The sequence below is a fragment of the Canis lupus genome, chromosome 4 (assembly GCF_003254725.2).
Source record: "Canis lupus dingo isolate Sandy chromosome 4, ASM325472v2, whole genome shotgun sequence".
Classification (NCBI taxonomy): Eukaryota; Metazoa; Chordata; class Mammalia; order Carnivora; family Canidae; genus Canis; species Canis lupus.
The window spans coordinates 53,643,133-53,653,681 of record NC_064246.1 but is presented as its reverse complement, the minus strand read 5'-3'; positions in this window follow the sequence as shown (position 1 = coordinate 53,653,681).

Below are 10,549 nucleotides of genomic sequence, written 5' to 3'. Positions count from 1 at the left end.
ATCAATGAACTTCAAGGATTGCAAGGCTTCACCAGAAGCTAGGAGAGGGGCATAGGACAGATTCTCCATCACAGCTCTCAGGGAGAATCAACACTGCTGAAGTCCTGATTTTGAACTAGTATCTTCTGGAACTGTAAGAGAATACATTTCTGTTGTTTGAAGCTACTCAGTTTGTGTGGTACTTTGTTAAAGCTGCATTAGAAAATGAAAATAAGTATCAAGTTCTACAAAGAGAACAAGAGAACAAATCATTTAAAATATTAGTGGAAATTTTTAATGAAATTTAAGAAACAAGATAATTATAGACTGACAGGATATACCATGTTTCAGGACACACTGAAACAGCTGATGGACGCAAAGCCAACCACAGTTAAATGACTATGCTTTCAAGAATAAAAAAAATTTTCCAAGCTTCAAAACAAAAATAACTCAGGGACTCTGGTAATCTATGACCCTTCCTTTAAAAAAAAAAGACAGAAAGAAGATAAATTATTTCTGATGAAATGATAAAATCTAGGCAAGTGAGAAATCAAAATAGAGACTTCAGTTATATGGAAGCTTAGAATAAATTGGAGTGAGCATTGAATTGACTTAAATATAGTACTAATAAAAACAACACTAGTGGGGAACACCTGGGCGGCTCAGTGTGTTAAGTGTCTGTCGTCAGCTCAGGTCATGATCTCAAGGTCCTGGGATCCAGCCCCTTGTTGGGCTCCCTGTTTAGCCAGAAGTCTGCTTCTCCTTCTCCCTCTGTCTCTGCCCCTCCCTCCTGTTAGTGTTGTCTCTCTGCCTCCTTCTCGCAAATGAATAAATAAAAAATCTTAAATAACACTAGGAACTAAGATTGAGAAATGGAATAAAAATATTGTAAATCTTAGTGAAAAAGAACTTCTACTACGAAATCGAGACCAGAAGAACTGTGGAACAGATCAACAGAACCAGGAGTTGGTTCTTTGAAAGAATTAATAAGATAGATAAACCATTAGCCAGCCTTATTAAAAAGAAGAGAGAGAAGACTCAAATTAATAAAATCATGAATGAGAAAGGAGAGATCACCACCAACACCAAGGAAATACAAACGATTTTAAAAACATATTATGAACAGCTATACGCCAATAAATTAGGCAATCTAGAAGAAATGGACGCATTCCTGGAAAGCCACAAACTACCAAAACTGGAACAGGAAGAAATAGAAAACCTGAACAGGCCAATAACCAGGGAGGAAATTGAAGCAGTCATCAAAAACCTCCCAAGACACAAGAGTCCAGGGCCAGATGGCTTCCCAGGAGAATTTTATCAAACGTTTAAAGAAGAAATCATACCTATTCTCCTAAAGCTGTTTGGAAAGATAGAAAGAGATGGAGTACTTCCAAATTCGTTCTATGAAGCCAGCATCACCTTAATTCCAAAGCCAGACAAAGACCCCGCCAAAAAGGAGAATTACAGACCAATATCCCTGATGAACATGGATGCAAAAATTCTCAACAAGATACTGGCCAATAGGATCCAACAGTACATTAAGAAAATTATTCACCGTGACCAAGTAGGATTTATCCCTGGGACACAAGGCTGGTTCAACACCCGTAAAACAATCAATGTGATTCATCATATCAGCAAGAGAAAAACCAAGAACCATATGATCCTCTCATTGGATGCAGAGAAAGCATTTGACAAAATACAGCATCCATTCCTGATTAAAACTCTTCAGAGTGTAGGGATAGAGGGAACATTCCTCGACATCTTAAAAGCCATCTATGAAAAGCCCACAGCAAATATCATTCTCAATGGGGAAGCACTGGGAGCCTTTCCCCTAAGATCAGGAACAAGACAGGGATGTCCACTCTCACCACTGCTATTCAACATAGTACTGGAAGTCCTAGCCTCAGCAATCAGACAACAAAAAGACATTAAAGGCATTCAAATTGGCAAAGAAGAAGTCAAACTCTCCCTCTTCGCCGATGACATGATACTCTACATAGAAAACCCAAAAGTCTCCACCCCAAGATTGCTAGAACTCATACAGCAATTCGGTAGCGTGGCAGGATACAAAATCAATGCCCAGAAGTCAGTGGCATTTCTATACACTAACAATGAGACTGAAGAAAGAGAAATTAAGGAGTCAATCCCATTTACAATTGCACCCAAAAGCATAAGATACCTAGGAATAAACCTCACCAAAGATGTAAAGGATCTATACCCTCAAAACTATAGAACACTTCTGAAAGAAATTGAGGAAGACACAAAGAGATGGAAAAATATTCCATGCTCATGGATTGGCAGAATTAATATTGTGAAAATGTCAATGTTACCCAGGGCAATATACACGTTTAATGCAATCCCTATCAAAATACCATGGACTTTCTTCAGAGAGTTAGAACAAATTATTTTAAGATTTGTGTGGAATCAGAAAAGACCCCGAATAGCCAGGGGAATTTTAAAAAGAAAACCATATCTGGGGGCATCACAATGCCAGATTTCAGGTTGTACTACAAAGCTGTGGTCATCAAGACAGTGTGGTACTGGCACAAAAACAGACACATAGATCAGTGGAACAGAATAGAGAATCCAGAAGTGGACCCTGAACTTTATGGGCAACTAATATTCGATAAAGGAGGAAAGACTATCCATTGGAAGAAAGACAGTCTCTTCAATAAATGGTGCTGGGAAAATTGGACATCCACATGCAGAAGAATGAAACTAGACCACTCTCTTTCACCATACACAAAGATAAACTCAAAATGGATGAAAGATCTAAATGTGAGACAAGATTCCATCAAAATCCTAGAGAAGAACACAGGCAACACCCTTTTTGAACTCGGCCATAGTAACTTCTTGCAAGATACATCCACAAAGGCAAAAGAAACAAAAGCAAAAATGAACTATTGGGACTTCATCAAGATAAGAAGCTTTTGCACAGCAAAGGATACAGTCAACAAAACTCAAAGACAACCTACAGAATGGGAGAAGATATTTGCAAATGACATATCAGATAAAGGGCTAGTTTCCAAGATCTATAAAGAACTTATTAAACTCAACACCAAAGAAACAAACAATCCAATCATGAAATGGGCAAAAGACATGAACAGAAATCTCACAGAGGAAGACATAGACATGGCCAACATGCATATGAGAAAATGCTCTGCATCACTTGCCATCAGGGAAATACAAATCAAAACTACAATGAGATACCACCTCACACCAGTGAGAATGGGGAAAATTAACAAGGCAGGAAACAACAAATGTTGGAGAGGATGCGGAGAAAAGGGAACCCTCTTACACTGTTGGTGGGAATGTGAACTGGTGCAGCCACTCTGGAAAACTGTGTGGAGGTTCCTCAAACAGTTAAAAATATACCTGCCCTACGACCCAGCAATTGCACTGTTGGGGATTTACCCCAAAGATACAAATGCAATGAAACGCCGGGACACCTGCACCCCGATGTTTCTAGCAGCAATGGCCACGATAGCCAAACTGTGGAAGGAGCCTCGGTGTCCAACAAAAGATGAATGGATAAAGAAGATGTGGTTTATGTATACAATGGAATATTACTCAGCTATTAGAAATGACAAATACCCACCATTTGCTTCAACGTGGATGGAACTGGAGGGTATTATGCTGAGTGAAGTAAGTCAGTCGGAGAAGGACAAACATTATATGTTCTCATTCATTTGGGGAATATAAATAATAGTGAAAGGGAAAATAAGGGAAGGGAGAAGAAATGTGTGGGAAATATCAGAAAGGGAGACAGAACGTAAAGACTGCTAACTCTGGGAAACGAACTAGGGGTGGTAGAAGGGGAGGAGGGCGGGGGGTGGGAGTGAATGGGTGACGGGCACTGGGTATTATTCTGTATGTTAGTAATTGAACACCAATAAAAAAAATAAATTAAAAAAAATAAATAAATAAATAAATAAAAAAATAAAAAAAAAAAAAAAAAAAAAAAAGAACTTCTACTACCTCCATTTTAACCTCAAGCTTTCTAAATGGTTAAGTTCTTCTTTTCAGCTTGCCTCTTAACTCAGGCAAAAGACCTCATGGGCAAAGATCCTGTGATAGGAACTGAAACTATCCTCTGGAGCAGTAAGGACTACCCTCAGCCAGCAAGCACCCTGCCCCCTGCCCAAGTTTGTTTCCAAGACAGTGATCACCTGACTTTTACTGCCCACCTGCCTGTACCCACCCACCTTTGTCTCACATTTTCCTTAAATAAATCTGGAAATATCTTCAGCACTTTGGAGACAGTCTTTAAGATGCTATTCTACTCTCTCCCTGGTGATGGCTCATGGAAATAAATTCCTTTCTTGTTTTACCACCACTGGTTTATATAATAAAATGTATAAAAAGTAACCACTAGTAGTTTGAGAGGACACAAAGAAATACTGCTTATAATTTAAATATGATGTTTGAAAGAGTCCAAATGTTCAATGTTTTACCTCCTTTGTCTTCATATTCAACATTCTTAACAAATGGTCATAAAGATTTATATGGGAGCCACTGTACTAGACATCAGGAATCCACTATGACTAAGATTGCCTGCCTTCCAAGATTGATAATCTTGTCACAAAAATAATAAATCTAGTATTTACACACTTTGTTAGGTTTTTACACTGGCATCATCATAGGTAGCTCATATCCTTTTATGAAATAGGCATTGGTCAAGCTGCATTATACATGTGTCATGGATTCCATGCAGCAGAGCTACAAGAAAGGTACAGTATTATCCTCATTATACATTTTATGAGGAAGAAATATTTATCTAAAACTTATTAACCTCAATTTCACTCTCATTTCTTTTTGCCTGTTAAATTCTAGTAAAATTCAAGTTAGTAGTTTTTTTGTGTGAAAGAAAACAAAAGGTTGGGGGAGTGGAATCCAGTTTCAGCTCAACTGTTAATTAGCTGTGTGCAATAGTTAATTTTATGTGTCAGCTTCACTGGGGATGCCCACATACCCGATATAATATTATTTCTGAGCATGTCTACCAGGATATCTCTGGAACAGATTAGCATTTCAATCAGTAGACTAAGTAAAGATCACCCTCACCAATGCAAGTGAGTACCATCCGATTTATTGCTGGCCTGAATAGAGTAAAAGAAAAATAGACAAAGCATGCATTTGCTCTCTCTGCTTGAGCTGAGGCATCTGCCTTCTGGAGCTCTCAGATATCTGCACTCCTGGTTCTCAGACTTTTGGACTCAGATCAGGATTTATATCTTTGGCCCCTCAATTCTCAGCTGTTTTTATTCAGCCTGAATTAGTCCACTGGGTTTGCTGACCTCCAGCTTGCAGGGACAGATCATGGGACTTCTCAGCTTCCCAGGACCTGATTCCTGTAATAAATTAATCTCTCTCGTGCACTCTCTCTCAATTTATGTCTCTGTGTATGGATATAGATATCTTCTATTGGTTCTGTGTCTCTGGAGAAGCTTAATACACTGTGTGACCTTAGACATAGGACTGCTATTCTTTTTTTCTTTTTTTTTTTTAAGATCTTATTTATTTATTTGAGAAGGAGCAAATGACAGAGAGAGCACAAGTAGAGGGAGATGCAGAGGGAGAAGGAGAAGCAGACACCCCACAGAGCAAGGAGCTGGACTCAGGGCTCCATTCCAAGACCCTGAGATCATGACCTAAGCTGAAGGCAGACACTTTAACCAACTGAGCCATCTAGGCACCCCCATAGGACTGTTGTTCTGCATCTCTTACCAGAGGGGTGGTCCTCATTGTCCACATATAAGTTTCCTTATTCTTCCTTTCATTAGAGAATTCCTGGATTTTAAGTGGGTACGTACAGAATGAGAACTTGAATCCTCAGCTCTTTAGTAACTGAAGATGACTATGTGACTATGCCACAACCCAATTAGTTTAAGTACATTTGAGACACTTTCTGGACAGGAACCTTAAAGAGAAAGGGTGTGTTTCCTCCCCCCGCCTCCCCACTCCCAACCCCTGCTACTGCTTGGAGTATCAATGTGATGACTGGAGGCTTTTACATCATGAGATTTGTAAGGAGGCAGGAACAGAAAGCTGGAAGAAACATAGATCTCTAGATGATTCTGGAGCCACCACATCATCTCTGGTCCGTCGATATCTGAACTTTACAAAGAGAAAAACAAATGTCTGTCTTATTTAAGCCATTATTTTGCATTTCAGTTACAGCTAATCTAATCTCACAGATACAAATGACTTTTTATTTCTTTTTTTTTTTTGACTTTTTATTTCTTAAAGCAGTAAAAGTCCTTTACTCATAGTAAAACAATTAAAATGCAATTCTCAGATTGAAGCAGGGGTAGAGAACAGAGTCACATTTTACCAATGAGGAAGATGAAACTTGGTGAAGAAAAATAACTTCTATGCAAAGAACAAAGCTCAGATCCAAACCTGGAATATTCTAACATCTGCAGGTAAGGCTGGCAAAACAATAGCATCATTTGGGTCATTTTTCCCTGTGGACCCCATATACTCTCCTTGCCTGAATCCTCCTCAACATGACAAGAATAAAAGCATTTTCATCCCTCATCAAGTATGCAAAACTGCCCAACTATTTTAATAATGCAAAAATAGGAAAGAGACAATGGATATCTCTCTGAAAAACTGACATACAGGTTTTGACCAAGAGAGAAAAGAAGTAATGAAGGAGAAAAGTCAGAGAGGAGCTACTGACCAATTCTAAGGACTCCCACAGCTCCCGCCCTCTACATAGAGAATGACATCTGATTGCCTCCCAAACTTTTGTTTCCAGCCCCATAGCTCTCCTCAGCTCCAAGGGGATGCTGGAAATTCAAAAGCATCCATTCAACAAACAGTCATAAAGATCTACATGGGAGCCACAGTGCTAGATACCAGGGAATCCCATATGAGTAAGACATGATTCCTGCCTTCCAAATTTGTAATTATCTGACAAAAATAGTAACTATGATATGTGAACACCTTATTAGCTGTTACATTAGTATAATCTTCCATGCAATAAATCTGTGAGAAATCTGTGTTATTACCCTCATTTTACATAATGAGAAGGTGAGGCACAGAGCAATTAAATAATTTATTCAAGATTACACAGCAAATTGCAAATGCTGCCTCATTAAAGACTCCCAACTGCCCTAGTTATCATTACCTGCATAATACCATAAGTATCATGCAGATTGTTCGCAAGTGTGGGGAAATGGATGGACATAGCCAAGTACTGCGAGAGTTAGCAAATACAGTTTTAGTGGAAGAAATACAAAACAAGATATAAAGAGATTAAGCTTACTTAACATCTCCCAGGTATTAAAACTCGAACGTGAACCCAGGCAAAGTGAACTCCAAATGGAACCTCTTCTAACACCTCACAGTGTAAGCCATGCTATATGAGTAAACATAGCACTCCATGGATGCAGCTCTCAGAAAAGACATCTGGGAAGGAAGTAGAGGAGTATTCATGAGACACTTCTTAATGGAAAGAGACATCCAAGCTAAGCCTAAAAGTGTGATTAGGTCCAAGGCAGGGAAAGGCTTTCTATGCTGGGAAAGTTAAGTGCAAAATCCTGCAGGAAGATGAGAACTTGCCTCCCTGGGGGACAGGCCTACCCTGTGATTGGCTGAAATGGATGAAATGGATGACATGGAGAAAGATGTGACAGGAAATAGTATCCTATTCTGCAAGTGTCCACAGCTATAGCCAAACTTTCTCTAAACATTTGCTCTTCCCCTGGCTCCTCTGGCTCAGTTATTTTCTGAATAATTCACATGTGAAGTCTTCTAATCATCTCTGATATGTTCTCCCCATCTCCCTTGTCTCTGCATTCAAATCCTCATGACCTCTTGTTAAACTAGCTGATATACATGTCTTTTTGTTATTCCCATTATCATACCTTGGGCATACCCCAATTCATCTCAAGGCTAGACAACAGCAATTACCCAGCAGCCTACAATTTTCAGCCCAGCTTGTTAAAACTCATATGCTATACAAGATCTTGGGATCTCATGAGTACACGGCAAAATCTGCTGTTTCACTCTCACACACAAATCTAATACAAATAGCACCAGATATGTGGAAATTCACTGAGGCTTACTGGCAACCAAATAAGTGCAGATTATAATAATTCTTAGCTCTTGAAACTTGAAAGAAAAAGATTGGCAGTTGACGTCAAAGATGTGAGGAAATGGGCACACAGGGATTGCTTCAGGAGAGTGAACTGGTATAACTATCATGGAAAATGTTTTAGCAATGGCTATCAACATCCTTAAAAATGTGCATGACCCGTCCTAGTAATTCCACATCTGAGTGTGTATCCACAAGAAATCACTGGACGTATGTATAAGGAGGCTTACCTTGGCAATTCAAGACTGAAAACAATGCATTAATTATTAATTTAATAAAATTATTAAAAATTATTATTTTTTAAAAATTATGGGATATATATATCTATTATATATATATTATATATATATAATATATATATAATAGAAATCCTATCCAACAGGTAAAGATAATATAGACTTACATTTGTTGACATGGAAAATTGTCAGTATAAATATATACATTCATGTATACATATATAAAATGAAAGAAACCCTAGATGATGAAAAAAAAAATTGTAAATATCTACCTGTCAGATACCCAAGCAAATCCCATGGCCAAATCTTGCCACAAAATCTCAACTGAAGAAAATCTAAAGAAAAAGGAAAGGCTGAAATCAGAGAGATACAGTTCTAAAACCAGGAGCTACTTCCTAATTGGATCAAGGGCAGTCCAATATATGTTGCTGAACAACACCTTTTACACCTTTATTTTGCCCTTTTCTCTCTAGTCTCACTATGCACAGAACTCTTCCTCTCCCTCCATGACTTACTCCCTACCATCTACCAAAATATCCCTGACTCATGCTGTGATATTTCAATGTATATTAACAACTGTATATTTGGTATTCATCTATCTGTTTTTGGAACTATTGGAATTTCTGTTCCTAATATAACAGAAGACAAAGGTCTTCTGTTTTATTAATGACAACTTTAGGACCATACCTAAGGATGGGGGCTGGTTGCCAGGAAAACCAATCAAGGTATTAGAGGGTTGGAATTTTCAATCCCATTCCCCTGACCTTCAGGGAGGGGAAAGGGGATGGAGGTTGAATGGATGCCAATATCTTATGATTTAATTAATCATACCTCTATAATGAAGCCTCTATTTAAAAAAAAAAAAAAGGTAGGGTTCAGAGAGATTCTGGGTTGCTGAACACATGATTCAGAGAGTGGCTTGCCCAGAGAATATGGGGGCTCTGCACCGCTTCCCCTACCTTGTCTATGTATCCCTTCCATCTGGCTGTTCCTGAGTCATATACTTACTTAATAAACTAGTTATCTAGTAAATAAAATGTTTCTAAGTTCTGTGAGCCACTCTACCAAGTTAGTGGAACCCAAGGAAGAGGTTGTTGGAACCTCGAGTCTAGCCAGTTGGGCAGAAGAACAGGTGACAAGCTGTCCTTGCAACTGGCATTCAAAATGGGAGGCTGAGGAGTCATGTGGGACTGAGCTCTTAATCTGTGCAGTCTGATGTTATCTCACACTAGGTAGTGTCAGAATTGGGTTGAGTTGTGGGACACCCAGCTGCTTGGTGGTATGGGAACCACCCACTCCCTAGCCATGAATCAGAATTGGTGACCAGAACCCTTATATGCTTTCTTTCCTCCATTTTATTTATACGTGGTCCATAAGACCCTTCTAGTCTAGCCCTAGAGTCCTCTCGCAGTTTTATCCCACCCTTTATTCTCATGTGAACCCCAGACCCCAACTTCACCTTTCTCTACGTAGAACATTTGCTTTTCTGCTTCCATGCCTTTGCTCATAGTAGTTCCTGCCTAGAATGTCCTCTCCTGCCAGCTCCTCTTAATAGCACTTCAACCCTATCTCTCCCAGAAAGACTTCATTCAACTCCAACAAGAAGATTCTGCTTCTGAAATCCCAAGCATGTGTGTATCCCATTTATCATCAGTATCCAATCCATTGACAAGTCTTTTTAGACCTCCTTTCCTATTACATCCTATAGAAAATCATTTAACCCTGACTACTGGTCCCACCCTACTGCAGGCTGTACTCAGCTTTCATCTGGACAGTCAAAATTTCCTCCAGCTGGCTTCCTTATTAAATGCGTGCTTCCTTTCCCCCAGTCAATTTCTAGCACAGATGCCAGACTAAGGTTTTGAAAAATGTAAGCTGGATCATATTATCCCCCTGTCCCAACTCTCCAGGTGGCTTCCTAACACATTAGAATAAAATCCAAGTTCCTTTCCTTCCTGGCCTACCATCCTTTTCCACAACCTGGTCCCTGTCTGCTCCTTCAAACTCCATTTTTATTCCTCTCTGCTTATTTACCTTAACCATGCTGACCTTCTTTGGTTCCTGGAATGTGCCAACCTAAATCCAGCCTTCAGACATTGGCACTCACATTCCATTTACCTAGAATGATCTCCTCCCAAATCTATACATAGTTGGTTCCCTAATTGCTAACAAATCTCTGCTCAAATGTCGCCACCCCAGAGAAGCCTGCTTTGATGACTTTATCTAAAAT